This window comes from Rattus norvegicus, chromosome 8 (genome assembly GCF_036323735.1).
Source record: "Rattus norvegicus strain BN/NHsdMcwi chromosome 8, GRCr8, whole genome shotgun sequence".
NCBI lineage: Eukaryota > Metazoa > Chordata > Mammalia > Rodentia > Muridae > Rattus > Rattus norvegicus.
Genome location: NC_086026.1, coordinates 55,763,252 through 55,770,389, shown reverse-complemented (window position 1 = coordinate 55,770,389; position 7,138 = coordinate 55,763,252). Strand labels below are relative to the sequence as shown.

At 46.5% G+C, this 7,138-nt stretch overlaps 1 pseudogene; it reads right to left on the bottom strand.

Annotated features, from left to right (window-relative positions):
- Positions 1–1,713: 1,713 nt before the first annotated feature.
- Positions 1,714–1,829, bottom strand: LOC120094520 (small nucleolar RNA SNORA17; annotated as a pseudogene).
- Positions 1,830–7,138: the final 5,309 nt, after the last annotated feature.

Sequence of the window (7,138 nt, the reverse complement as noted above, 5' to 3'; positions counted from 1 at the left end):
CATCATTTTAAAGCATATGTCTATGTGTGGGTAGGTAGGTATGCCTGAGTCAGTGCCATGGAGGCTAGAGGTGTTGGATTCCCCAAGGGCTGGACTTACAGGTGGGTGTGAGCTGCCTGACTTGAGTGCTAGGATAGGAAGCCTAGAGGGGTGGCAGGCAAGAGGGGGCACAGGGGGACAGAAAGAAGGACAAGTTATAAAGCACAGAAGGAAAATTTCAGGGGTGGTGAGTATTTTCTTCTTATTATTTAACAATGAATATAATCATAAAGATAGATGTGTCAAAGTTTACCAAGTGGCACATGTTGGCACATGCGTCTTATTGTATGGCAAGTATACATCAATAAAGCTGTCAGGAAGGTGTGTTTACAAAAGTGACATGTGTTACTGGGTCTGCCACAGTGACAGACTTCTAACACAATCTGTGTGTACCTTCTGAAACTGAGTGAACTGCATGTGGCTCTCTCACAGATTTGCTTGTCCCCCTCTTTAAATGCTGTACTTAAAGTGAGCGTGTTTGTTTGTACTTAGACCGCATAACTAGCTTTTAAATGCTAATGTCTAATCAATAGCTATTAAAATCTGTGGCTATTAAAGTCTCTCACTCTGCACTGGTTCAGGATTGGGTTTGGAGTGTTGACATTAAACCCAGGGCCCTGCACATGTTAGGCAAGCAGCTCTATACAGAGCCATGCTCCCAGCCCCCTCTCCCGCATCATGCTTCGGTATCTGTCACCTGTGAGATGCTTCCTGAGTCACTACAGGAGGTTCTAGGGATCTAAGTGAATCAACTAAGCTTCAGGCAAAATGAGGAGGCAGGGCCAGGGAGTCACAGGCAGGATTGAAGTGTTGAGACCTCATTGCCCTGTAAATGAGTTCCTAGTTCACCATAAAGTTCTCAGAGGCCAGGACCAATCACCTAACACTTGATACCTTGACCACTTTAAAAAGAATGACAAACTGAAGTGTGACAGAAAATTTAGATGATTTGGCCTTAGATTCAATGCCACATGAGTGGAATGGTTTCCTCCAACTAAGTGGCTTAGAACAGCACAAGTTTGTTCTCAAAATTCTCAGTCCCAGATGAATCCCACACAACTCAAACCAATGGGTCAGCAGCACAGCCTCCTGGAGGCTCCAGGGAAGAAGTCATTCTTGACTTCTTCAAATGTCCACAACCTGCCAGCACTCCTTGGCTGGTGGCCACATCATTCTAATTTCTGTATTCATTGTCAAACAATGAATACTCTCTCCTGACTCTCCTGTCTCACTCTTATAAAAAAAAATGGTGATTGTATAGGACCCTCCCCCCAAATAATTCAGGGTTATCTCCTCCTCTCAAATCCTATGTACATTTTAATCACATGTAGTTTATTTGACCCTGAAAAGTAATGCATTCACAGTTCCTGTGTATGCCAACAAAAATGTATTTTTACATTTTTAAACTTTGTATTGGTTCTTTGTGAATTTCACATCATACACTCCAATCCCACTTATCTCCCTCCGTTCATACCCTCCCTGTCCTGCCAGACCTGTGTGGTACATCTCAGGCTAGCTTCCTGTCCAGGCCAGTTCTGGTGACTGTCTTCTTTGGCTTGCTCCTTATCCTGGGAGCCCCTTGAGGCCTGCTCTGTACCCAAATAGTGGTCATCTCAGGTTAGCACCCTGTTCGGGCCCCCTGGTACTAGATTGGCAGTCATCATAGGCTTGCTTTTTTCCAGGAACATCTTTCAACTGTCCACAGAAATGAGCATTGGCATCGCCTCTCTCCTCTCTGCCACCTACACATGTGATCCAGCAGTCCCACCCACGATGCCTCTAGGGGCAGGCTGAACACATACTTTTTGAGGGGAGACTTTAGGAACAATTTTTCATTGACCTGATGACAATTGGATAAATTGACAAAAGATATGAAATCAATACATTATGGGGAAAAGGCATACATTTATTTAATGTACGTATGTGTACATTTTTACATGTAAAGTATGGAAACCCAAAGAATGTCCAACTGGTTAAAGCTTAAATAGGAGGGCAAGGGTGGCATCATCAGACAATTTCCAAAGGCTTGTAGAGAATTTCCATGAGAGGTGACTGAGCCCAAAGAGAAGACAATGACCTGAGGCAAAGTTCCTTTGGGTTCTGGCAGGGATGGCAAAATGACAAGCACAGTGGTCAAGGGTGAAATCTGAACTCCATTCAAAACCCACTGCCGTGCAAAGCAAGTTTCCCAGGTGACTTCTCAGAGCTGCCATAAGAAGAGCAGGTGTGAAGTCCGCTCTGACCGGCAGATGCTTGGTTACGGTGAGATCTCCAGAGACAGGGCGTGGTCATTACCTTTGTGTGACTGTGGCCAGAACACCAGACAGAAGCAACTGGAGGGAAAGGGGACTCACCTTGGCACACCAAATCAGACACAGTCCATCACAGTGTGGGAAGCACGGGTGGGACTCCTGGTGGCAGAACCTGTTCACATCGTGATGGACCAAGAAACAAAACGTGGCCAGAAATAAAGGCCAGCCTCTAACTTCAAAGGCCTGCCCTAGTGAGCTAACCTGACACCAGTGAGGTCTAACCTACCAGTGAGGGCTCACCTCCCAGAGGCTCCAGGGCCGGAAGCTGAGGAACAAGCCTGGGGCTGAGGGAGGACAGTTTAAGATGCAAGTGTAATGGGGATCACTGGCTGCATTTCTTTTGGGAGAAGTTTCCCCAGCCAGATGGCAAACCTCCCCTGGGAAGGCAAGAGAAGGTTTTCTCTGCTTTGAGGCAGAACCTCAGGCCTTCCTATTTCCTTTGGTTCAAAAATATTGACACTCTCGAGTATCAGTTCCATGCACAGTAACTGATCAGGGTTTGCCTTCTCAACCCCACAGTAGTTGATTATAGAAAGAGATTTGCAAAAGGCAGTTTATTCATGAAGCAGCCAATGCAGAAGGTGCGGGTGCTTCAAAATTCTAACCTACCATCCATAGTCTAGGGCTCAGGGTATTTGGAAATGGCTTCTTAGCAACCAAGTAAGGCAGGCACCATCGGTGACAACCACCCATGTCAGTGTCCTCCTGAATCCTTTCCCAGCATACAGAGGCATCCCAGCCTGCCATCTTTATATCACACACTGAGCATTCCCAACTGTCTTTCTAGCTTCTACTTTAACCCTTGGACCATGTGCTAGGTGACCTTGAACCAGGCACATCTCAAAGCGTATCTAACTCCTCTCCTTCTTGAACTATGACCTCAACCCGAGCATGTTCAGGAATGTGCTCCTTCATTGAGCATGCTCAGACATGTACTTGCCTCCCCTGAAGTGCTTTCCCATATAAACATAATAGGTCCCCAAATAAAATCCCTAGGCTTTCTTTGTTTCCAGATGGCATTGCCATGGAAATATCCCTCCCCCCTCCTTATCTGCCACAGGTAGCAAACCATTCTCCACTCTCCTTTTCTTGCCTCAGCTTGATTTGTTTATGTGGGGCTCTGCTCTCATCAGGATGTAAATCCATCGAGTTTTGTTACAGTCTGAGAAAAAGAATGGGGACTGGAGAAGGAAAAGCAAAGGAATAGATGGTAGGCACATGCACAGCCAAGCCACGTGGCTTTTCATAAGGCAGAAGTTGAGAGTGCGATGACACCAATATGGTGCATAGACTGAGGCACTGGATGTTCTGAGGGAGCAATTTGGAGCCCTCTGAAGGGCCCTCTGAAGTCAAATGGTTACCCAGTGGATCCTTGCATAACACCTAGGGAAAGGTCTGTGGTTTCAATGGGGTTGAGTGACCTTGGCACTCCTGAGAAAGAGGGTAGATGACCATCATCACTATGATGGCTATACCCAAGGTGACATGGACAGCAAGGCTGTGGACACATAGCTGCAAGACCTCTTAAGATGGTGAAAAATGAGAGTGAAGCTACAGAGGTCATTGGGATTCTCCATTACTTTATCCACCACACCCACCCTGCTCCATGAGACCACTTTGATTGCTGATCAGCCCCTAAGATAACTTCTCTCACTCAGTTTTCCTTGCAGCTAGACGTCGGGGATTGCCCCCCCAGGCCACTCTGCTCTCTCCCCCATCTTCTTCCTAGTAGCTGCCCTTTGCTGGACAGCTCCTCTCAGCTCCTCCAAATCTGCTGAAATTCCTGCTTTCTGCCACCCACCAGTTCACACAGCCTCTCCCCTGAGACACCTTTGCTCATCTCTGGCTAAGGAGTACTCCCTAGTCCCTGGAATGACAGGGGATTAGGAAATTGCATTCAACCTGTCCTGGAGAGCAGTGTTACAATTTGAAATGTCCTACATAATAAGCTAGTGCTTGATCACTTGGTCTGCAGCTGCTAGTGTTGCCGCTGTTTGGGAAGATTTCAGAACCTTTAGGAAGTGAAGACTGACTAGAGGAAGTGGATCACTGGTGGGTGGACCTTGAGGTTTTACAACTCAACTCCACTTCTTGTCCCATATCTACTTTCTGGTCTGTTGAGATATGAAGAGTCTCAGCCATGTGCTCCCATTGTCACAGAGTTGATCATGCCTTCCCTACCATAATGAGCTGCATCCCCTCACACGATGCAACAAAAATAAACCCCTCTTCTGTTAATTAATTCCTTTCAGGCATTCAGTCACGGCAAAGAGAAAAGTAACTACTTCAGTTGGTTGTAAAATTATTCCAGGCCAGGATCATGCCTCATTTTTCTGTGCAGCTCCCACAGTCCATACCACAGAGCCCACACAGAGGCTTAGTGAGTGTTTATTCAATGCATGAGTGGATCAATGTGTGGAAACAAGGCAGTACCCAAGTGGCCATACTCTGCCTCCTAGCCCCATGGTACACTGGTCCTCCCAAGTCCTTCGATCCCAGGGCCTGCCATGTCTCACAGCAGAGGTGGCAGCATTGCCTCGGAGCAATATTGACTTTACTGGACACCTGTGGCCAGACTGAGCACGTTTGTTCAGAGCTGTTCCAACTTGGAGCGTGGGCTGGACAGAGAAGATGATGTAAGCAAGGGAGAGCAGAAAACTCAGGCAGAAAGCAAAAACATCGTTTATCAAAGATGCTCAGTCTAGGAATGTGTTGTCTTTGTCTGATTCAGGCTCCTTGATCAGTCTTGTTTTTTTCATTTGAGAGCCTCCTGGTGTGTCTGTCTTCAGCTAGAGACCGAGCCACCAAGAATAGGTTGTTGAACCTATCATTATCTTGCAAATATCACTGGGGTTAGGAACCAATTTATTTTGCTACAAAGAGCCCACAGGAAGAAGTCCCCATCATAAGTGAAGCAAACCACTTCCATTTTCATCAGCCAACATTAATTGACACAAAGGAAGGGATCCCTGTCATTGGTGACACCACTACCACTTTCATTTGGCCAACATTCATTGACCAGTGGGTCAAATGCAGCAGGGGAAGGAAGCACTGGCTCACATACTCCAACCCCTGCACACAGATGTAGTTGTGTGTGTGTGTATGTGTGTGTGTTTGCACATGCATATAAATAGTCCATGCACAAGCTCATAAATACTTCTACCAATCCATAGGAGATCTCTTTTTTTTTTTAAAAAGAAAATCCAAGTTTCCATTTCTTATCAATAAATCCACTATTTTGCTTACTACCTCCTAAGTGGGCACAAAGCTTTCAGGTCAGAGATTTATCATTTAAACTATAGACAATGGATACTGAACCCAGACTTCAAAAGCTCCTCCAAAGACTGAGGAGTATTGGAAGCCAAGAAGTTGGGAAGTCCTTGAACAAGCGTTTTGGATTTTGATTTTGGTTGAGTAGTGATATCGACCCTTCCTCATTTTCTATCTAACAGGACTTTATTTGGGTTTCTTAGGTATTTGGGATAAAGTCATTCTCTTGAGCTCTTTGACAGTAGCCATTGGCTTATTATGGACTATGGGATTGGTCACAGTGAACAACTGAGCAAGACAGTGCAATATGGGCAAGCAGGTGGCGCATTAAACAAATCCAAGGACACCCTTCACATCGTGTCATGTACAGCTGCACACTTATGGTGACAATTTCCCAGCAGATGACAGTGACAGGTCTTGAGGAAGAAATCACCCTCTCTAATTTGTACCAGGCATCCGATGAGCTAGGACAGTTGGCTTGTCCACAGTGTCAGCTTCACCTGGGTGAAGTTCTTTCCCATAGGGAAACAATGCTAAGAACAAGTTCAAAGAGCTGGGCTGTCTCGAGCTGTGCCTGTGTGGTCTAGGTTTGGGACAGACAAGTATCTTGGGCCTGACAAAGCCAACTGAGTACGCAAGCACGTGATGACCTCCCTCCTGAGCCGAGACCATGTTCTAGGGTAGGGAAAAGCATAGGTTGAGTTTCTTTCCCAGAGTTGTGCTCCCAGAACTAAATGCAGAGGCACAGAGAGTGTATCTAGCGTGCACTGCAAAGGAAATGAATGATATGTATCCGCAGATGAGCGAATTCTCAAGAGTCAAAAAGAAGCCCAGGAGGTTTTCTTGTCATCAGGTGCATCCTCTGAGGGGTGGGGGTGGAGGAGGGAGTTCTACTTCAGAGTGCAAAGACTGCTGACTGAATTTGAGGGGAAAAAATGTGTCACCAGGAATTGGTCCCCAGAGAGCCCCTGTCTGAGGTAGCAAAACTCTTCTAATCACCATGTGCACACAGCCACTGTCCTCCCCTGCTCAGTCCAGCTGACTGCCCCACCTCTCAGCAAAGCCTATTTACTAAACCCATTTGCAAGTCTAAATTGCAATCACTGATTTCCTCCTCAGAATATTAATACTCCAGTAGGAATTCCCGCAGCCAGGGAGCCCCTGCTGGATTCTCCTGCTGCCATCCTACCTGGCCACACCCACACTACCCAGAAAGAGAGACAGACACAAGGCCTGAGCTGAGGTCTAGGCTTCTGCTAGCATCCACGAAATACGAGACTTTCCTTAGCCAAAAGCAGACTCAGTGAGAAATGTTGGGGGACCAGGGTCAGACCTCGAATTTTGGAGAAGGCTGCAAAAGAGCTATCTCACACCACGCTCCCTGATCTGCCCCACACAGTGACAGCTCAGGAAGAGTTCCCTGGGCTTACTGGACAGTCTAGTTCACTGAGGAACTCAAGGTCATGTGTGTTACCTTTCGACCTTGAGACACAACATTCTTCTACAAACTTCACTTT